The sequence below is a fragment of the Chiroxiphia lanceolata genome, chromosome 4, assembly GCF_009829145.1.
Source record: "Chiroxiphia lanceolata isolate bChiLan1 chromosome 4, bChiLan1.pri, whole genome shotgun sequence".
In the NCBI taxonomy this organism is placed as follows: domain Eukaryota; kingdom Metazoa; phylum Chordata; class Aves; order Passeriformes; family Pipridae; genus Chiroxiphia; species Chiroxiphia lanceolata.
In genome coordinates, this window is record NC_045640.1 from 75487587 (window position 1) to 75510799 (window position 23213).

The 23213-nt window shown below is 45.5% G+C and overlaps 1 long non-coding RNA gene across 1 annotated transcript; it reads right to left on the reverse strand.

Moving 5' to 3' along the window:
* Positions 1-9395: 9395 nt before the first annotated feature.
* Positions 9396-13792, reverse strand: LOC116785741. The gene is made up of 4 exons (XR_004356692.1): positions 13649-13792; positions 13305-13409; positions 13042-13179; positions 9396-9473 (listed from the first exon to the last, which is right to left on the reverse strand). It is a non-coding gene; the product is annotated as an uncharacterized LOC116785741 (long non-coding RNA).
* Between the last annotated feature and the right edge of the window lie 9421 nt (positions 13793-23213).

Below are 23213 nucleotides of genomic sequence, written 5' to 3' on the forward strand. Positions count from 1 at the left end.
TATTTACACAAATTTTGAATGATTGATCAGAAATCTGATCTCTCTAGTTTATGTGCTCACTTCCCAATAACACAATTAGACCCCAGCTGCTGTGCAGGAGAGCACGAGGATGAGTCAGACCCTCTTTCAAGGATTGTTCTCTTATAGATTGCTCTTGTGTCCCATTTGGCTGGTGAGGGTTTAATTACACTGATGGAGAAAAAAAATCTACTATTTTTCTTGAGGATGGAGAAATCTAAGAACCCTTATGGTTTCCCAGAAATGTTTAGGACCAAATCTTACTCTTAGCTGAGGGAATAGCAGTTCTGGTGTTCAGTTCAGTGGGACTCCCTCTTCCTTCCCTTTACTCCAATAAAAATGGAAGCTAGCTGGAAGCCTAGTTATCAGTTGGCCAAAGGAAGTGAACTGAGCCATCCCTTCTGTGCCTTTTGATTGTACATCTTGTGACTGTTCAAATCACAGGAATTGAAGGTTCTAATGAATTTTCGAAAAATTTTCAATAACTAATTAATCAAGATTTTAAACAACAAGATTGTTGGTCAAGTGAAATAGTCCATATAAGATTGACATCTTGATTATTTTTTTTTTTCTTTTTGGAAAGGATTGGGCAGTGGAGATTGGAATGTCTGGAATGTACAGCTGAAACTAAATCCTGTGGCCTTTGTGCTCAAGGCTGGATCCTAATTCTGATGATTTTAATAAAGGGAATTCATGATCTCGCTTTTGTCATTTCGGGGAAATCCTGGATAATTTTCAAGGTAAAAAACCAATCTCCTGATAAAATTTAAGGTTTCTTCCTTGCATTTCCCAGTGGACCCAAAGGAAACTTAAACTACAAAATTAGGATATGATGCCAGCTACGGAAGTGCGGCCTTTGTGATCAGCCTGTGAGATGGGGTAAGGCTCGGGGAAACACCTGGGCCGGGGGGGTTAGAGTCTTTGAGACTTTGGGGTTCTTGTTTCTGAGGAAAGAGAAAGAACTTTTCCCTGCACTTTGAATCATCATCATTAAGGCCCTGTCTCTGCTTAGTGTCCTTGCTGGGAAGAGCATATCCTCCTTGAGCAGATGTCAGGAATTGTTCTGGGACACTTGTACTCAGTCCATCCTGGGGCTGACACTCCCTGTGCTGCTCTCTACTCCTGGATAGTCTGCAGACAGTCACTTGGGTTGTATAAGGAGAAGGCAGTTGGGAGCACCAAAAAGCCAGGATGCTGTGACAGAAACAGTGAACTCGAGACCCTAAATTGGAAAGCTGAAACAAGAGCTGACCATTTCACATTAGGGGTTCAGAACTGGAAACAACTGGTGGAGCTGATAACGTTCCTCCCATATACCTCCTGCACAGCACCCGGTGCTCCCTTGTCCATCCTTTCCCCTTGACTCTGTTGGTCTCCGCAAACACGCTCCTGTCTCTGTTTTCCATCAGCCACGGCGCTCCTGCTGCTGCCAGGAGACAGGATGGCTCGGGCGCCCTGCAGTCACTTGGACAGCTTGGCTCATGCCTGGCCAGGCGCGCCGTGACCCCCGGCATCTGCTCCTCTCACAGGTTTTGGATCCGCGCTGGCTCCTGCGAGCGTTCTGCTCCAGAGCCCCCGTGCTGCTCTGCGAGCTCCTGGCGGGGCAGTGGTGCCGTGGGCCCATCGGGACACCCTGGCACAGGCAGGCTGAGGGCCCTGCGTGCAGGGTCCCAGGGCACCATCAACACAGGGACATAGGCTGGTTCAGCTCCCAGAGCAGAGGCCTGTCCTGGATCCTGACACTTGAATTCTTGCTTAACAGCTTTGTCAGCTTTGCTTGATAAATGCCTTGTAGACTTTCCTTAATAAGCAGTGTGAGGAGCTACGTTTGCAATCTCTTGAAATGCCATTTCTGAAAACAAAAATGCCCCTTCTTCATTTTCCTGCTCTCTTTTATTAGTGAAATTTTAAAATTAGCAGGTATTGGGAATTTCTTCAACTTTAAAATTAATCATGTGAAGCTAAAAGAAAACTGGATAAATATGTGGTAATTTCTTGCTGAGTGCATTTTACTTGATGTGTAATGCCTTACTATTTAATTCTATTTGTGAAATCGGGCCATAGAGCTTCGGGGCATTCTTAAGCTTCCTTCGTGCCAGTTTTAGTAATGCCTTCCCTTGGTTTATTGATCTGAATTAATCTGTCGTGCACTACAGTTCATTTGTGTAGTCTCTAACGTTAGTGCGAGGAGAATGTTAAGGATTTCATCCCAACATTCCCGCCGTTCCCAGCCGCGGGCACGCGGCCGGACAGCAGGGGGCGCCGTCCCGGCCTCCACATGGGGAACGGCGGTCACGAGGTGGTCACGAGGCGGTCACGAGGCGATCACGCGGCAGTCACGAGGAGGTCACGCGGCCGCGCGCGCCCCCCTTGAACCGAGGTACGCGCGGCGAGGCGGGAAGCGCGAGCCCCGCCTCGCCCCTCAAGCGCGTGAGGGTCCCCTCAGGCGCGAGGCGGGAAGCGCGAGCCTTGCGCCTCAGACGCGCGTGAGCGTCCCCTCAGGCGCGAGGCGGGAAGCGCGAGCCCCGCACATCCCCTCAGGCTCTTCCCCGAGGCTCCGGCTGGATTTTGTCGGTAAGGAAACTTTACGTGCTGGGGAAGGGAGGGAGCGATTTATCCCTGGAGAGTTACAGCTGTCCATGGCTTGTTGCGGTAAATGTAATGTGTTCTAGTCTACTATGAATACAGAGGTTAAAAAGTAACTCTTAATTGCTAATGACACATATCTTGTCTGTGCCACAACTTGGTTTCAAAAAGATCCCTAGCTTTAAAAATGCTAAGGTTTTATTACAAAACAAGCAAAAAAGCGCAGAAAAACCCCCAACCGAAAACCAAAAACAACAGAAAAAAACAAGGTTGTAAAAAGAAAACCCAACAACGAATATAAGTTTCCTTTCAAAGCAGTGCATCTGGTTCAAGGTGTCTGGTCTCCTAGGATGCTTCCTTGTAGAATCTGAGGTGTTTAGGAAGTATTGGTTTCTACCTAATGCTGAAAGGAGCAAATATTTGGAGGTTTTTGATTTTATTCTGAGTTGGTATTGGTTTGGTTTGGGGTTTTTTGTTTGGTTTTTGTTTGTTTGTTTGTTTGTTTTGTTTTGTTTGCTTCATGTTTGTGTAGTTTTTTGCTACAGAAAAAAAAAAAAGGACTGGTTGTTTGGGTGTTCCTGAGTAAATGGAGCGAGTGGATACTGTAACGAGGGGGTAACAAGCCCTTCTGCTGAAGGTTTTTTGAACAGAGTTGCGCGGCGGGAAGCGTCGTCCTCCTTCCCCCCCCCCCCTCGGGCGCGTGAGGGCTCCCTCAGGCGCGAGGCGGGGAGCGCCGGTACAGAGCCCCCCCTCGGGCTCGTGAGGGTCCCCTCAGGCGCGAGGCGGGGAGCGGCGGCCCCGCACATCCCCTCAGGCTGTTCCCCCGGGCTCCGGCTGGATTTGGTCGGTACGAAAGCTGTGCTTGCTGGGGAAGGGAGTGCTTTCCGGCGCTTTGGGGTGCTGGGTGGTGCTGAGTGGTCTCGGCTGCGGGGTTGGGAGGCCTGGTCTCAGTTTCCTTATTCCTGAGTGATGGTGCCATATCCTTCCTGCTGCTCCTAAGACGAGTTTGAGGAAGAAGGGGGTTTGCCACACTGGGAAGCAGTGCCCAGCTAGTTTTGGGAAGAGAGGGCCCACTAAGGGGTTTAGGCTGTGTCTCACAATGCCAGGCTGGAAGCAGGTCCATGTCTCACCATCTGGCTGGGAAAAAGATTTGTGTCCTGTGGTTTCAAAGCAGGTGAACTCTGCGCAATATTGTGCTAAGAGGTTTAAGCCACTCCTTCTGAAGTAGCAGGTCTTTTGTACTTTCCTGTTGTGCCCTCAGGTTGGTGAGATTTTCGCTGAAGAGCTTTCCTTCCAACATGTTCTTCAGATACTTCTGTGTTAATAACTGCATTTTTATCTCATTATTTGTCAATTTATCGATATTATTTGTGTAAGAGTGCCAGGGAAGTCTTTTCTGCTTTGTGTACTGTTCCAGTGTTAGTTGGTTGTTAGGACTCTGCTATGGTAGTAACTCATGAATCCTACATTAGCTCTACTGGGTTTGCCAGTATCTACATAAGAGCTGTGTATGAAACCTACTCGAGTGGTTCCTGAAGAAAAGGAGCACTTCATGCGTTTTTTTTTTTTTGTTGGTGGATATACAAATTGTTGAGACTCTTGTTATATTTTATTTTTTTTATGCTGTGGCTTTATGCTTTTATTATAGTTGCTCAGGTGGCTGATGGATTAATGCATTAAGTAGATGTCAGGTAACAGTGTGTGTGTGGAGTGCACAGTTAGAGCTTCTTGTCCAAGCAGTATTTTGTTTCAAATGTTACCCACAGCTCTGCCACAGTCGTGTCTTTGGTCGCTGTGTTGGAAACGAGCACAGCAATGCTGCAGAGGATGAGCTCACCGGGGTCAGCTGAGCTCAGGTAGTAGGAAAGTACATGAGGCGATGCACCTGTGAGAGCAGTTTATCCCTGAACATTTACAGCTGTCCCTGGCTAGTTGTGTATGTCTAATGTGTTCTAATCTACTGAGAATGCAAAGGTTACAAATCAGCCCTTGATTGCTAATGACACATATCTTGTCTGTGCCACAACTTGTTTTGAAAAAGATCGATAGCTTTAAAAATGTGAGGACTTCATGTAAAAAGACAAAAAGCAACCAAACCCAGAAAAACCCAAGCCAACCAAACAAAACCCCAAAAAAATAACAGGAAAAAATCAACTCTGTAAAAAAAGCCTCAACAATCAACATAACTTCCCCCTCAAAGCAGACCATCTGATCCAAGGTGTCCGTAGTCTCTTAGGATGCTTTCTTTGTACACTCTCAGGTGTTTAAAAAGTATTGGTTTCTGGCTAGCACTGAAAAGAGCAAATGTTTGGAGTTTGTTGGTTTTGTCTTGATTTTTTTGCTTGTTTGTTTCATGTTTGTGTGGTTTGATGCAACAGACAAAAATTGAAGCACTGGTTGTTTGGGTGTTTGTGGGTAAATGGAGCAGGTAGATGTTGTAACAAGCTCTTTTGCTGCAGGTTGGGAAACCAGTTGCACCAGCTCATCAAAGAATAGGCCTTCAGCTGGAAAGCTTCTTTAAATTTCTCAGTATCCCCCAGAAAAAAATGTTCGGGGTTGGGTAAGGGTTGCATTTTTGGGAAGGGGCTGCAAAATTGCTCCTGTACTGGTAGGGAAGCGGAGGTCTGGGGAGAGAGCAGCATGTTTTGATACTGAGGTTTGGAGAAAGGAAATAATTATGACTTTATCGGTTGAGTGTCAGTCATTCTGTCTCTCACTGTTTTGACAAGTTCAATTCTAGTGACTGATAGTAAAAGAGATGAATGTTGTGGGGGGGTTGAAGGGAAAATTCTAATGGAGGGAAGCAAGGGGAAAAAAAAACCTGTCGAAGACAATTTCTGGCATGTAGTCGGGTTCCTGGTGCAGACAGATTGGCTGATGTTGATTGTTGACAGCTTCTGCAGCTTGCTAATTACAACTGTAAAAAATTCAGGTGAATGACAGAAACTTGAAATGTTAATTCTGCTCTTTTTATTTTGCAGCTGCAACTGTTAGTTGGCTCTTGCCGTAATTGATGGACACTGCCAGTTGCTTAGACAGATGGGAATTAATGCTGGTGTTCCCATTAGAAGTTGCCATCACAATCGCGTTGGCGTCACTCTCCTGCGCAGAGTTGATGTGTGTAAGCCGGTGTGTGTGGAAGGAGCAAGCACAGCTCATACCTGCAGTCCTTCCTTCCAATGTGTTGGAGCCGCCGATCCAACAGAGCACATGAACTGCTTGCCAGGTTAGTACATGTAAGAACAGGCCCTCTGCTTTTCCTGAGCTTCTGGAAAAGGTTACATGTTGATAAATATTGCCATAATCATGTGATAGTCTTAAGACTTGTGTTAAGTTGTTCTGATTGTTCCTCATCAGAAATGGCAGCTGTAGTCTTGGCTGGTGTCTCTGAGTTGTAGTCACCTGCACGCCACATGAATTGGAAACTATAATGCTGGTTGAAAGGAAAATGCTAGAGGTAGGGTAAGTAAAGCAGTTAATAAGGTCACGTAATAGGGGAAAGTAGCAGTGGAGAGGGGTTTTTCCTAAATAGAGGCATAATCTAGGTGGAAGAAATGATTGGTTACTGACCTGCAAGTGAGCCTGCTTTCTGTGTGGGTGGGAGAGCTGGCTCATGTAGAATCTTGGTCTCTCTGAGTGTGGACTTGCTTCAGCTTTGCAGGGCTGGGTTGCTGAGGAAAAAGTGGCTCAGTGTGTCTCTCTGAGGACTTGGTACTTTCCAGAGGTTCAGCCTGTGGGGGTGAAGCAAGTCAGCACATGCAAAGGGCCACTCGTGTGGCCAGGGAGCTGCAGAAGTGTCAGTACAGGTTGACGAAGCATTGGCTGCTTTTTGACCAGGAAGGAAAGCTCATAAATTCTGAGGTCTCATAGACTTTTTTTTTCTTTTCTTTGTTTAGCAGCTTACAGAACACTTCACAATGGTAAGGAAAATGCTTCATTCCTTGATGTGCAGAGGAACGTGGTTCAGCGAGCTGGACTGTCATCCCCGGAGGCATCTGTGAGCTGTATTCAGAGGTAGGCTGACAGAACACACAGCAGCTCAGCTGGAGGTGCCACTGTACCTACCTGCTGGTTTGTTGCTTCCACAGAGGGGAGGTCATGCACACACAGCCCCCTCTCCTGCGACCTGGTGGGTGCCTCCCTTCAGACCCAGCCGGTCTGCCTGGTCACTCAGACTCAGAGCGGAGGTGTGAGCAGCTGCACAGGGGCCCTTCCCCGGCCCAGCAGCAGAGCTGTGGTGCACGTAGTCGTGCACTCACATGCAGCACAGGAGATGTTTGACGCTCAAGGTAGGAGCGTGTTGCCCACTGCTATGCCAATTACTGGATATTAATGGCAGGATAGCATGCATATGCCTAAACTGGGAAGCAGAAGGTTAATAGACGAACAGCACCAGAAGATCCCATTTATCAGTTTCTATTTATCTCTCCTTGGGAGGTGGCAGGTTTACAGTAAATACCTTCTGTCCTCCTAATTTCCTAATGATGGGGATAATGATGGAGAATGGTGAAGTCATTAACTGGGACAGCCTCTGTGCATCACTCTGTCAACCACATCTCTCCAAGACCTGCAATGAAAAGTGATAGGCCCCAGCTGTTCACCAGATTCTGTTCCCTTCCCCCCCTCCCCATGCTCAGCCCCATTTGCAGGCTTAGCAATTAAAAAGAGGGGGAAAAAAGATCCAGAAACTGAAAAACAAAAGCCAGTCCCTTTCTCTGCCACAGCAGTGATCGCCCAGTCTGCCCTATGCTTTGGGTGTTGGGTGCACCAGTCCAATCCCATTCCTGTGCTGCCCGTTAAATGCAGTGGTATCCCTGGGTCTGGTGGTGTCACTGGGGCCAGGTGTGCATCATGGGAGGGAGGAACATGACTGAAACCTGGAAGGAGATTGTGCTTCTGGGGCAGAGGCACTGCTTTTCCTTGGTAATGTCTCCTGTTCTTGCCTTCTGCTGAAGAACTTGTTAAATGCCTGTAAAAACGGCAGCAATTCTCTGTGTCTGAGTCTCTGTCTTGGGGTACTAATGGATTTTGGAGATTGCAAATAGTGGTGGGACTGTGGAGAGTGGAATGGGTGGGCTCTGGTTCTAGATCTGATTGCTTTAAGGTACAGGTTCCACAGGAGAGAAAGGTGCTCCTGGAAGATGAACCGAAGTTCAAATGAAGATGCACGTGAGTAAATTGTTGCTTTGTAAAGATTGTCTTTTTTCCTGCAATGACATTTCTATATTGCTGACTCCAGAGTTTTTTTCACATTTTACATTTGTTTCACATTTGTTCAGTGGCTGTGAGTTGCTAACTGTTTTTAGAGAGTTAAGAGTGGTTTTACATTTATAACAACCACATGTTCATACAGTGAGGGCTTGTGATTGTTGCCACCCCTATTTCAAATACTGCATTTCTCTCAGTGAGGTTGGGACCTGTCTCCCTACCCAGGGGCATTTGGGTGATGTAATACTTTTGCAGTGAGATGTCTTCTTTTTGTTTGATTTTTTTTAACTGGTGAATTAAAAGCATAGCTTTGCCTGTTAGCAAAGCTATAGGCATTGCTGTGGCCTGGAGTACTATATGGCAGAGCCATCCAAGATACCCTGTAGGTTGTGCCTTTTGCTACTGGCTGCCATTTGCTGTTCCTGAGAGTCCAGCCTTCTGCCTGGGCATGTTCTGAAAAGAGAGCCCTGCCTGAAGTGAGGTTTTCCTGTGCATCCACCGTGTGCTGGGCTCATAAAAGAACTCTTGAGCTGTGGGAGCTTTGTGTTAAAAGGGTTCATTAACTTTCAAATGTTTCAATCGAGAAATTTCAGAGCTCTCAGCAATAGACCAGGGTGGCCGGCTCAGCCAAGAGTGTCCCCTGACAGTCAGGTACAGATGTGATTGCTAGTCACAGCACCATAAGAAACCTAATAGTGTCCCAGCAAGTGTCATACTTGAGCTGGAGAGGATTAAACCAGATAGCCCGGAGAGGCTGTAAATAATTTTTATTGGGCTTTAAGAGATAGGGAGACAGAGGAGCCTCTACCTTGTGGCATCCCAGGAATTCTGCCTGCAGGGTTGTAGAGTGTGTGCAGTGGTGAAAGAAAGGACTCTGGGACTGGCCTTGTTCTGAAGGAGGTGATTAACTGTTCTGAAATGCGTCAGGCCAGGGTAGATCATGGTGGTACAAAGGGGCATTTTTCTGACTAATGTCTCTGCAAATGTGGTGTCTGAGCACAAAGAGATGAGAAATGAAAAGCAGTGGAGCAGCTTTCCTGCTTGGGAGGTGTGGTTTTAACCAGTTAGCTCCTGAGACAAATGGAGAACAATGTTTCCTAAACACTCCCTTCTTTCTTTTCAAATTCTAGATGCTTTTTGGCTGTACAGACCTACAAAGATTTTATTTTTTTTTATTATTTATTTATTTATTTATTTCTGCAAAGTGATCTGGTAGCTGTGTATTAGGGAGAACCAAGGGATTGGAGTTCAGTTAAACACCTCCTGTACCTCTTGGTTAATAACTTTATTTTGTGTTTTCAGTCACAAATGCTGAGGCTGGGGAAAGGGAGTTAGATTTCCTGTGTGATAATGCAGCTCATTCTGCTTATGTTGTTAGGTTGGCACGTGCTCAGGGGCTGATGTTTGACCCCAAGGCTCTTCTCCAGCCTTGGTTTAGACAGGTGAGGAAGTGCCAGTTCACTGGATTCCAGCCACCCCTGGGACAAGCTGCCAGGGGCTCCTTGATGGTTTTGCTGTGTTGTGACCCTTGCTGGGTTGTTTTCCAGTCAGCTGGCCTTGCCTGGCTTCTCCTGAAGACAGACTAGCCAGGGCTCAGTGAAGCCAAGCTTTGTGGATTGCAGCCCTTCCTGTGTTGTTTTGGTTCCCAGAGGAGCTCTTAGCTGAGAATTAGAATATTCTTAGTTGTTAATGTTTTAACTTGCTCTGGTCTGGCTTTTCCAGACCCAGACTAGCCCCCCATCAGCAGTGTCTGTGGCCAGCCTCTCTGTTTTTGACACCTCAAGCCTGACACAAATCAGGCTAAACAGAACGTGGAATATTAAACAGCTGTTGGCTTCTAAATAAGGAAAATCATATTAGACTCTCTGTAAGCAAATCTGTATGGTAATTTCAAGAAAGCATGAGGTGACTGTTCTCCCTGGGAAGAAAGAGCTGATATATCTTTGCATGTCCATAAACTAATCATACAAAAGACTTAAGAGCCTAGCAGGGAGGGAAGTTTTACTTCCCTGAGGAATGTTTGAGGGGGAATATAAAGGCAGGACAAATTTTCTGTCACTATGGAAATTTGTTTGGGTAGGACAACATCTACAGCACCAAATCCTGAGAAGGATGGATGCTGTTGCAGATAATGCTGGTCAAGTGAAAGAAATGCCACTGGAGCATTCTAATATCTATCCAAAATAATTTTTTCAATTATGTGTAGCATACAGCAGCAGATGACTTAAAAATTTATCCTATCTGACAGCACAGAGGCAGCAAAAATGTTAGATTCAAGACCATTTTTAAAGGTGCAGGATGTCCATGCTGACCCTCTGGCTATTGATGGTTTAAAGGAAATGAGAGCGGCTGTTGGCAGGGAGCATTTAGCTTTCTGCAACTTGCCTGACTATTTCTGGCTCTGGCTGATACAGCCCCAGCTTCCAGAGTGAGTGTAGCAGTGTGTATCTGCAGGACAGGATGGGTCAACCTAATGCTTTATGCAGACCCTGGCTCCCAGAAACTTTGTCAAAAAGGAAGCTATCAAGTGTGTTTTCTTGAAGTAACTAAATTCTCTGTCTCTGCTGGGCGAGGTACTAAGGTTAAGGTTACGTTGGAGGTACATCCTCTAAGTGGTAGTGCTTACAGGGGCTGCTCCGTACTGCTCAAATATGGCAGAATTCATTGATGGCTGTGGATAAATTTGAAATAAATGCAGGAAACTCTTAGTCTTCCCTGCCTCTGATTCCAGGATGCCAGGGAATATTGCCCTGGCACGTGCAAAATACTGCTACTGTGAAGATAAGGTGATGGGTGTTTTAAGAAGAGGCAGCTAGGTATCCAGTATATACTACTGACTGTTTTGGCTCAAAAGGAGTGTCCAGTGCTGCATTTGCCGTGGCACTAGGGTGTAAAAAGGGAATCCCAAGAGCTATAGAGAGCCCCAGGCATCCCCCACTTCTCTCTCCCAAGAGAACTATTGTGATTTGTCTTGGTATGAAGGAACCTCCCACTCACTGATCTCAGAACCCCCCCCAGTGTGAATCTGCCTCTGCGGCTGGTCGTATTGCCTCCTGAAAATCCTTAAAATTAACTTAGGGTAGTGAGCTGAGCTTTCTCTAAGTTGTATTTCATTTGGAATTTTTACCTTTGGTGTGATACTTTCCTTACTCTGCATACATCTTTCTCCTTCCTGTCTTTGCTCCTGCTAACAAAGGAAACCTCTGCACTTCTGTCCTGCTCCTGTTTTTCAGCTAAACCATCTGTGACAGAGAGCTCAAAGCTTAATGGACTGAGCATGCAGTGTCTTTGGGGGTAACTGCTCTAAGAAATGGGCAGCACTGTGGTGCAGAGCTATGCTTGCCTATTCTTCGGGCTCTCACATCATGGAGTGCATGCTCACATACTCCATCAGCTGCTGTTGGCTTGACTGCTTACACAGGCTAAATGTAAGGCCCCCAGTGAACATTTCTGTCACTTTTGCTGTTCTGGCTACTGTGCTTAATCAAAGAGCTGGAAGGAAAGCTCTCATTAGAGAGGCTTTCTCAGTCGTACAGAAGCCTCTGCTTTGCTAATCGAGGTTTTAGAGAACTCTTGCTTCTGGTTGGGGTTGGTCTGCTTGACTTGATCTAGGCCTGAGGCAGAATGAAGCGAGAGCAGACTTAAATGATGTTTGAGCAAACACCATGGCTGGAGGTGAATGGGGTTGTGTTCTGCAAGGCTGCCGCTCAGAGACTAAAGAGTTTCCTGCTGTAGCAGCAAACTCATGGAATGTGCTGTGACTGGAGAGGTGGTGGGAACCTGTAGGTGAAAGTGGGAGTCTGCATGGGGTGAATTGATAATTTTCTGTCTGTTGCTACTGTTTGCATGTACAGCAGTGAGAGTCCAGGCCCTTGCTATCAGGCGTTGCAGGAAACAAGAGTGCAAGGCAACTTGTGCTGCAGAGCCTGCAGTCTGAGTAGAGAAAGTAGATAAGTGCTGGGGAAAAAAGTGTAAGGGGCAGAGCTGAGGACAGCTCCCTTGTTCAGCTGCTGAACTGGCCTCAGCCCAAGAGATGTGTGGAAAAGCTAATGTTTATCTGAGAAGGGAGCATAGAATAAAAAGGTCTTCTGTGGGAGATAGCTAATGCATCGGTAGTGCTTCAGGCTCTTAAGCCTCTGTAACAGTGTAGCCTAGTGCATTTTGTATATTTTATAGATTCTGAATTTTATTATAATTTTCTATGTAGTACACAAGTTTGTGATCCTCAAAGTTGCCACCTGAGGATGTGTGAGCAAGTGAAATTATTCTGAGGGACTTGTGTTAAATTATGTCAATATTACTTATGGTCTAAACTGTTGATATCCTGGAGAAGAAGTTGTGTGATGGAGGACCTGAAATAGAGCACTTGCTCTTCAAGGATGCAGCAACTGTTTATTCCTCTATGGTCAGTGACTTGAGTAAATCACACATGAACAGGGTTCCTCTGTTGTGGGCCAGAGGCAGTGTTCTTAATGCAGTGCAGGATGTGAAGCTGCCAGATTTGCTTTGGGGGATGGTGGCTAGTAGGTGGGTGTGTACTGGTGTGCTGAGTGGTGAAGGTGCAGGACAGGAACCTCAAGGTCGTGTGTTCAGCTGGTGCTTCTGAAAGCCAACATGCATGCCCAGCCAAGTGTCAGAGCGGAGGTTTCAAGCTGTGGAGTTGCCTCCCGCAGCTTTTTTTGGTTGCAAAGGATTACGCTGTGCTTGAAAGAGAGATGGAGTGAGCAGCTGCTGGTGGTTGGGAAATGTTGATCCTGGTTCCTGGGCAGCAAGGCTTCCTGCCAGCTGAGCAGGCTCTAGCATTGGAAGCAGCATCTGTGGTCATGTGGCAGCGTCCTCATTTCCTATGGAAAAGGAAATGGACTGGCTGCCAAGTGCTTAGAATTAGTAATCAGCTGCCCAGAGAAGAGATGCGATGAGTGCAGGTCACTTAGTGAGCAGGGTAAGATGGAATCCATGTCCAAATGGAGATGGAGTGAAGGAGAAAGGGAGGAAGGGTCAGTGGCGTGTTCATCGGATGTTGGCCAAATTCCCATACAGCATTCATTCCTTGGTGGGCAGGCTGTGTCAGACATGTCTCAGTAGGTCTGGCCTGTCAAGAGTCAGTGCGGAGACGAAGGGACAGATGGGGAAAGGAGACAGGATATAATGGAATGTACATGATGACACCCAGGGGACATGTTAACTGAGTTTCTTTGTTACCAATTTGATGGTGTATTAGTGCCTGACCTTGCAGCGGGGATTTGGACCTTCCTTCCCTCGCTCGTTTTCCTTTGCTGTTTGCTTTTTATCTTCTTGAAGAGCAATAAAGATGCTGAACTCCAGAGAGCTCCTGTGGGAATTGAAGTCTTCAGATACAGCATTGCTCTGGAAAGAGAGAGGGAGGAAGTTGTGAGACTAAGAATGAGAAGAGGTTTGTCAGGAAAGCTTGGGCAAGGAGCTGTAATCACTGAAACAGTACAACTGGTAACAGGATGGGGTAGTTGCCTTACTCATGTGTCAGAATCTTCCCACGCCATGACATATTCCAAATGTGTGACAAAACTGTGCTGAACAATGAAGGATTCTCTGTCATACATCTACTGTCTGTCTTCTACCTATGGAGGGGACAGGGACCTTTGTTTTGGTGGCAGAGGATTCTTGGACGAGCTGCCCGCGCTGATCTGTATGGATGACTTTGTCTGCTGGAGATGAAGGTGTGGCTGAGCAGCGAGGCAGCTGGGAGGGCTCTGGGGAGCAGAGTGCAGGTTTACAGACAGGTCTGACTTCAGTGATGGCTTGTCAGGCCTTGAGGAGTCTGGATGAGTGCCTGGAATAGAAACCCATGGAGACTTACTGAACACAGAAAGCCATCCGTAGCTCAGGTGGTCCCAGAGCTGCACATTGTTAGGGACTGGGTGTGCATTCTGAATGAACGTCCCCGAAGGCTTGCTTTATTCTTGTACCCTTGGAAGGTGCCTGCTGCTGGCCTCCATCACAGCCTGCTGGAATGGGTCATTCTTTGGTGTGAGCCACAACAGACGTTCTTCTGAAAGAAGCTACTGCAGAAATGCTTTAAGACAAAGGGAACTCTGAATGCTTACAAGATACATCCATGACTTCTTACTGATTTAGCTAAATTTTGCTGGCTCATTGGTTGTTGAAAGCAAGCAGAGGAAGTTCTCTGGTCTTTGGGGTTTGGAGAAGGGGGGCAAATGAGTGTTTTCCTCTGACTTAGGAGGATCCTGGGCCCTTTTGCAGTGGTAAATCAGGCTGACCTCTGCAAGACAGAGCAGGATATTGGAGTTGGTGGATGACTCTGGGAGTATGCAGAAGTTTGTAAACATATCAGAGCTAATGATGAATGACATGTGTCATGTTCTGATTCCCTACACAACTCTGGCAAGCACGATTCAATACTTTGTTCTTACATTGTGGTTATGGCTTTGTCATCAGCCTTGCAGTGGTCTGACACTGCTCACCTTTCTACTAAGACCTGCCTTTTCCCTAGAACAAACTATTTGTAGCCCCAGGAGCCACAGAGGAGGAGGTGTGGCCTGGTCTGTCCATAGAGTAATAGACATAATGTAGTACTTTGTGGATGACGTGGGTGTAATGGCTGCAGCTTAGCTTGGTTCTTGTTACTTGAGCACTTTTTTATGTGAGCTTCCAGACCCTGGCAACCTCTGAGGAGCAGGCTGTATTCATCATGGCTGTGGGAAGATGAGGAAGCCATGGACAGTTCTAGGTTGGTTTAGACAAAGCTGCCATTGTTAGTTCTCATTGTTTTTCTCATGTCTGCGTGAGACTTTTGCACCTGGAGTAGGACTTGTTCTGTCCCTTGTCTGTGAAAACTTGTGTTCACTCCACCCCTGTGGTGCTGTCAAGCCAGCAAAAGAGTGTGTGATGGTTTTGTGTTGTGCAGCCAGCAGGAAGGAAAATAGTGTCTGAAATGACAGGCATTAAATCCAATAAGGAGGAGACATTCATCATGGATGTGAAGTCATATTTTCTGTCACCTGAGACGGTGAAAAGGTGCTCGTGGTAAAGCTTACTTAAAATACGTTTAGTGTTCTGTCTTGGTTTGAGACAATTCGGAGGAGGTGGAGATGTCAGACGGAAGTGTCCTTCTTTGGATTCAGTGCCCCTGATTTTCTCCAATACAGAGAGAGAGACTGAATATGTGCAGATTAAGTGAAAAAATAACTCTTTACCAAGAAGAGTGTCAACAATAATACTGATGAAACTGGGCTAAGCCAACTAGTGAGGAGAAACCTCCCAAGCCCCTGCCCACTGGACCAAAATAGGATGGTGGCTGGCCTCCCCCCACCTGGAAAACCTGGCAGGAACGGCTGGAGAATCAGCGCTGGAGTGAGGCTGCAGTGCTGGCACAGGCGCAGTCAGAGCAGGCCTATGGACCCCCCAGGCAACTGGAAGGACTCACAAGACACCCGCTGAATCCAGTGATGAGACTCAATGCTCGTTGGTCAGAATGGTGGCTGCAGTCAGGACAGGTGGATCCATTATGGCCATCAACAGAGATGAATATCTTCAGACTGTGTGTGTGTGTGTGAATTATCCCGGTGCTTCCCTGAGTGGAGTTAACACAGATGAGTCATTTTTGCAAGTACAAGGAAACAACACCCAGCTCAAAGCCTGAGGTGGCAGGTGTGTATGCCCTCAACACCTGGATTGTCTGAGTCATCAGCATTTCAGTCTTTTGCACTTGTGGATACATTCTTAGCATAATAGTACCACTCCTATCTTAAGTTCCTGCCACAGTTTAAATTAGTAGACATATCTAGGGAAAAGGGAAAAGGTGTGTACCAGAATCTTTGTGTAACCCAGGACAGTGTTCCTAGAGACATTTGGGGTTTCTTTCTTCAGCTGAAGATCTCTGTGTTACCAAGGTACACTGGAATTTAGCCTATTGTTAAGAGCAATCAGCTAATGCTAAACCTTGCTTATTTAAATAACTATATATACTGAAAGTGAAGGTGTGTAGTAAATTATGGAAGGCTTCAAGAGGGAACCTGACCAAGGTTGTAAACAGGTAACAAAATGTGGAAAATAACTAATGAAATAGGAAAAAAAAAGGATTGCCTAAATATCATCATCTGGGCTGTTTTTCTTTGGATATTTTTTAGTTGCTATTTCAATTTACTGGACTGTGATAAGTATAGTGGGTATGGTAGGAGATGAAAGCTGAGTCTGAGATGGAAAAGAGAATGTTTAAATAGAAGACATGTTTAATTAAAGAAAAATACCTAAGAAACTCCAGTGTTTTCTAGAGGCCCAGAATGTGAGATTGGGCATAGGAGTTAAAATCCTGATCCATGTCAAAACCTGGAGTTATTTCTCTGTAGAAGAATGTTCAGCCCATCTATATCTGGAGGTTACTGAGACTGGGAAGAAAAGGTGAGGGTCAAAACTCTGAGCTGGATCTAAATGTGCCCCAGGCAGAGCAGTCTTTGGCTTCTGTACTTCTCACAGGGAGATGCGGCTTGACAGGGAGATAAGGTTCTGACCTGGCCCATCCTTAGATTTCCCGTGTACTCTGTGATGAGGTAAAGCAGCCATGCTGGAGCAGAGTCCATGTATTGGTCAGGAGTTTCCAGCTCCCTGTGGTTGCCTTCGGAGCTCTACACAGCTGAGTTTGCATCATCATAAATGAAACTCCTGCTGAGGTTAAAGGGCAGGAGTTCATCTATAAATGAACATTCCTCAACCTCTAGTTACATGTTGGACCTTTGAGATCAGCTCTAACAAGCGTACTGCAAACAGTGGATTAGTTTGTTGCATGCCACTGGGAAATTAAATGTGTCTTCCAAGTTCTTGTCACTTAAAATTTGCTGTGACATTTACTGCGTTTGACAAAATGCAGGAAAGAGGTTCCAATTAACCAGGACATCAAACACTGTGAATGGTGCAGTTTATTTTGGAGGCATGATATTCAGAAAGGTCAGTCTCTCAGTCAGCTGACCTCGGCCATTTGTAGTGTTGGCTATGGCTAATGAGCACTTGGCTCAGTCCGTAATGGGGGCTTTATGCAGGGAAAATCCAGATAATAGATGTGTGGGGAAACTAGCTCTGTCTGATGGCTGTGCACTGGGGAGGGGGTTTGCGAAAACTCTGACATAGGAGAAAAAAGGAGCCTGAATCCAGTGTTAAAAGCTAGGAGCATCTTCACAGTCAGTCCCCTTTCACCTAAGTGGAAATTGTTCCTGTCTTAGTGCTTCTGCTCAGGCTTGTGAACTGCACAGAGCTGTATGTAACAGGATGGTGATTTCAACTTGGAGCAGGGTAGTATTTCCTTGGAAAAGGTAAATGGAAGCGTGTTGCTGCATCAACATGATGCACTCACTGTTGACAAAAGCTTGAAGGGAAAGTGGCCAAGTCTCACGATAGACTGATGTTCTTCAGCTCCTTTAAATATTGGTATCAGTCAGTTGCAAATAACTCATGACTTGTACCAAAATTCATTGCACCTGCTGGCCCTTTATGTGGGCTTGTTCCAGCATTAGTATTGGGCTGTAGTATTTCTGTATGTCTGAAAACAGACATTTGGGCTGAGCTTCCATAAATGATGCTGGATTTATACCAAGTTCGCCCTCAGGAAACAATTAACATGTAACTGGCCAATAACATTCCCTTTCTGCTCAAAGTTTTGGGTGTTTGGGTTAAAAATGTGTCATTTTCCTATGTCCCAACAAGGCCATGTTTCACAAAAATTTTTAAATGCACTCTACCCAAGTTCCTCTGTTAAGTGAAACCTGCCAGGGCAGTACTGGTTGGCAAGTGAAAACTCTTGGAGATGGTCGCTCTTAGTCCACCCTGGTCTTGGATAAGTGCTTGGGAGTACCCACTCGGAGGAAATGAAAAATAATTCAGTATGCTGCTGGGATCTTTCTGAACTTCACTTACTTAAGACGTAAGGATGAACATGTTCTTTGCTAAGTATTCCTGCTTCTTAATACTGTATTTGTTTTCCTTCTTTGAGCTTAGCTCCCTGTATCCACAGTTTCAGGGGATGTTCAGGACTTGCAGTTCAAGTACCTGGAATATACTGTACTATGAGCTAGGCATCCTTTGGGCAACAGGATTTACCTTATCCGCTTTCCACTGGGCTCTACTGAATTCATTGAAAGTGGGACTCCAGCTTCCACTGGCATGGGGAGAGGGGAGGGAATGGTGAGAGTAAGAGGACTTGGACTGTTTTAAGTTGGTGGCAGTAGGATCACAGGCCAGAGCAATAATAAGATAGTTGGCTTGAGTGTCTGGGAGAAAATAAAAACAAGAACTTGGAATGGTGGAGTCTGATACTGTCAGGCTTTTAGCTGAAACAGGCTTTCTGAGGCACAGTGCGAAAGAAATAATTTCTTGAATTAAATAGAACTCCCTTCGTACTGAAGTCATAGCAACCAAATGACCTCACACTGCAACTTTACTCCCCCCTCCTTTTAGTTGTTTCTTTACTTTCCTACAATATGTTATTCTTGTTGTTTGGAATCATGGGGAGGAGGGAGAGAGGGGAAACCAACCTGTGTAAAAATTAGCTTTGAGTTATTCCATCTGTGGACTCTTAATTTTGTCATGAAAACAGAGAAGCCTGGCAGGAAGCAAGCTTGTGACTGGCTCCATGTATCCTCTTGTCTGGAGCTGGGTAAGGAAGTGTGGCATTTAGAATGAAAGCAAAAGCTTCATTTCTGGAACTCTGAGTGTTTGCCCAATTCTTTGACCATCTGTTTTTGTTGACAACCACCTCTTTGTGTTGTGCCAAAGTTATTTTGGCTTTTATAATCCGTAGATGTGTGTGTGTACATGGTGGTGTGGTTGTGTGTGTCTGCATGTGGATCATTGGGGCGCTGCTGACTGGGTCAGACTGTGGGAAGTAGGATGTTGAAAGGCAAGTATTTTGTGCGGATAGAATTACAGTGACTAATCCTGGCTTCTCTGAGACACTTGAATCCTGTCTGTGTTGTTATCCTGCCTAAAAAGCCGCCACCTTCCAGTGTCTGCCCTTAAGTGGTTCTGGTTGCCTTACAGCCATTTGGAGTATGCAAGTACCTGCCTCAGAAATCACTGCTGGGATGAACAGTCCTGATGGAGAGCCCAGTAGCTGACTGAAGGTGGATAGCAGATGGCTCCCTGTGCTCTGTGGTGCTAGAGCAGGGGCCTCTGTGATGGTGCCGGCGTGGAGGTGCTCAGCCACCTTAGCCTCTCTGGGGCTGCGCTTCTCTTGTGTTCTTACTATCAGTTATAGGGTAATTATTCATTCCCTCTATCATTTGAGTGCTGATTTTATCCACTATCAATATGGCTTGGAGATACACTGAGCAGCTGATATTCAGAACTCCATCATGGAATTGCAGAAGCATGTGGAAATTCAGCCTTAAAATCTATCAAGAGATGCTTGGTTGAACATGTTTGTGTTTTTGAACCTGTGTTTTCTCTACTTAAAATCTCTTTGTTTTCTTCTGAAAGCCATGCAGAGAAATGGAGCATTTTCTGTGCTGCTTTCCACATAGTGAGTTTTTTCAGCAGTGCCTTCCAAACTGCTGTTGGCATGAGGGTAGGCTGGACTGATGTCTATAGCCCGTGACAGCAGCAAAACGAGGCTAACAAATACCCTTCCAAGGATGCAGCATGACAGCTTCATCCATCCCGCTGCATTTGCATCGGGAGTGTGGAATGGCTGCGTGTCATGGGCCACTGCCACTGCACACAGTCATTTATTTAATAACTCCTGCACAGGCATTTAAGGGGAGCCCGCAACACATCATCGTAGGGGAGAGAAATAAGAAGTTAAGAGATGGCAGCTTTTAGAGAAGTCTGGTTTGTGCTATTCAATCACCATGACTTCAAATGTTCAGCAATGCCTCAGGTGTAAAGCAGATGGAGTTTTTGTGGATGGTGGCAAAGGCATGGGCTGTGGTGTGGTGCAGGGGCTTCACTTTGTTTTCCTCTGTGATGAGTTTGAGGGTGGCCTTTTCCCAAGATAAACTTATTCCCTTGAAATATAAAGCATTAGAGTTAATTATGTAGCTTGCACTAGATGTTTCTGGCATGTGAACCAGGTAGATTAGACCTGCTTCAGATCTGGATGATTACTTATTTTTCTCTAGAGCTTTGTTAATACACACAGAATTGAGTATCTTTGTTAGTCAAGATTTTCCAGAAATGCCAAGTGCTGCAATTTCATCCTGGGGAGAACTAGTGTAAAGTGGAGTGCCTTGAAATCTACCTTCTTAAATATTTATCTAGATAGAAAAATGGAGAAACTAAAACACTGGAATAGGTAGTCACTTCTGAAAATCTGTTCATAAGCATACAGGAAAATCCTTCTGTCATTTTAGACACATTTTGAGGGATTACCTTTTACTCCTGTGCTTCCATGTACAGATGAGGTGTCTGAGGTCAGTGGGATTTGTTGACTGTACAAATGCCTCTGGTGAGTACTGGTGCAGTTGGGAACAGGCATGTTACTTCACAAACAAAATTGGAAATACAATAAGGAGGCCAGGACTGAATTCAGATGGGGACAGTGTGTTATGCTGATAAAAAGGAACAGTGGAAGTTACGTTGATGTGTAAACAGAGACTTTACCTGTGGAAAAATAGAAGGCAGGTTTTTAAACTATAGAGCCCAGATGTGAAACTCCTAAACCCTGTGCAAGCACTTAAAATAGACACTTTTCACTGCAGTGGGAATGAAGTATTCTTCATTTTTCTCATTGGTGGGAGCCCAATTTTAACAGCATAAGAAAGGTTTCATGTTGTCTGCTCTAAGAGTAAGTCATCAGAGTAACTAGAGAGGAACACTAGAGGTTGTCAGTCTCCCTTAGCATCAGCGGTGCTGAAGCTCTTGGAGTGTTTTCCTCACAGTTCCTTCAGTTCTTGTTTGCAGAACTCATTGTGTGCATGAAGTGTCTCCTGGGTTGCTTTGCTTAGTAACAGTTAAGAATAAAGGGCCTCAGAAGTGAAAAAGCATTTCTGTTGTCAAAGGCCTGGCAAAAGACATGTTTGAAAAATAAAAACCACCAAGGGCAGAAGCTGCACAGAAGAGTAGAAAAAAGGCTCAAGCAAGAGGGATGACTATTCTGTTGTGTTAATTATCACTGACCTAGGACCTGTATTTCCTATGCTGATATTGTTACTTGGTTTTGTACTGTGAGTATGGGATGGCTGTAGAGGTTAACAACTACCTGCTTGGTAGGTGAGCGAGTGGTTCAGTCTTGCCCAGAAACTGGGGTAGCTCAGCAGCTGTTTTGTGTGTGCAGCTGGATCCGAGATTTGGGAGAGAAGGAGGAGCTCTGGAGCCGGGTGTGGGGGAGGGTCACTTGTCTGTGTGTGTCAGACACCTAAGCTGGGTTCTGCTGTTGGCACAAGTTGGCATGTTACTGGAAGATCCACGTGTGGGCTGATCTATGGTGTTCCCTGTGTCTGCAGTCACATGCTTGGGCTGCTTAGAAATGCTGAGGGGAAGGAAAACGTGCTTGGAGGATTGGCCACCTGTGCCCTGTCCATACCTGGAATACACAGGAAAAAATGCGAACATGTTCTGCAGCTCTGGAAACCAATATCGAGTCATTACTCAAGCTCTCTTGGTACAAATTGATGCCACCTCTTGGATTTTGGTGGCATATCATCTATGAAAACAGGCAGAGACAGTGTCTGGGAAGGCATGTAGCAAGAACAAAATATTTCAGTTCCATGTAGTTCTGTGGTGCCATTACCTGGTCATCTTTAGGGAAGACTGATATTTTAATATCGGTCTTTAATAACTATTAATAACTTTAATAATGCTTTCCAAAGGAGTTAAAAGTGCAGAAAATTCTGCTTTGAAAAATGGTGGGCTGAAAGGCCTCTTGAGCTTCCAGCTATAATTCCTGGGTTTTATCAGTCTATTTGATGCATTCTTTGTCACTAAGGAAGTATTGGAGACTGTTGGTATTCTGTCTGGAAAGATTGTTTTGGTTAGCACAAATCCTGCTTGGCATCTGCTAAATGCTTGGTGGTATATTGAAGAGATTGAGTGTTAATCAAGGAAGTTAATCCAAACCTCAATTTCTTCAAGAAGAAATGGAATTACACTAGTGTGTGATGACCTGCCTAATTTTGATGAGAATTTTACATTACAACAGTCTGATCTTGTTAATGTGTTTTTTTTTCTGTAAGTTTTAAACTGAATTTAGGCTAGATTGAGTTGTAGCAGGTCAAATTACAGCAGCATTGAAAGACAAAAGCCTATGTGTCTTCTTCGACTGCATAAGTGCCGTGAATGGAGAAACCCCCATTTACTCTGTCAGTTCTGAACAAATAATGTGTAAGACAGGAGAAAGCAGAGGAGCAAATGAATTTAGGGGAAGCCACACAAACCCTATCTCTAAACTTGAAACCTGCTCATGAGGCATTCTGGGTTTCTGTGTTGGTTAACAGCCTGATTGGCAGTGTCTGATTTGGTAGGGTTCTACTTCTAAAAAAAGCCTGTCCATTTATGTCAGTGGGACATGGCACATTGTGGTTTAAATGCACTTTCCTTTTAACTCTAAAGCAGTTAAAACAGTTTGAGGTGGAACACTAGTTTTGCAGTGATGAAATGAAAAAAACAGACCAGAAGGGAATATTTGAGCATGTGGATAAATAGAAATGCTCTTTTGTTTCCTTTTTTTTTTTTGTGCTTCCGAATGTTGTAGATGAGTATGGGAAAAATGCTAGATTTCTGTGATGTGCTCATGCTCCACATCCCTCGAATCCATCTGTGGCTGCAGAGCTGTTGCCACACACGGGCTCTGTGTGCTGCATATTTTGCAAACAGCTACACCTACTCGTAGGCAGCACGAGGTATTGGGGCTGGGATTGCCAGGCTGCTGGATGTGCTCAGAGCCTGCCTGTCCTGAAACTGCATCTTTCCAACCTGACTCACTGCTTTGGCTGAGTGCTGGCATCACAAAATCCTGCGAGGTGGGGGCACGAGTAGCTCTCTTTATGTGAATGGAAAATTTAATGGGGCAGGGTTAACGAAGTCTCAAGGCAAGCAACAGTGAAACTGCAGCTTTTTCTGTGAGCGGGGGTGTGTGTGGGAGTGGATGAAGGCAGGTGTAAACTGTGCTAGGAGAAATCAGAACTCTCCGTCTATGCCATGTCCTGTCGGAATATTTGTCTGGTTCATTTTGGCTTCCCCCCCATGGATGTGTTGTAAGAATAACTGTGTTCCCCATCCACCCTCTCTCCTCTTCTCTTCCCCACCCCCCCACAAGCTGGAGGGCCAGAAGGTGGGGTGGTACCTCAGGATAATGGTAGCAGAAGGCGAAGGAGGCAGACAGCTGGCAAGTTCTGCCCCAATATGCTTCTCTGAAAGAGGCAAGGAAAATGCAGAAGATGTGATGCCTGAATGGCTCACTTTGCAGCAAAAGGGAAGAT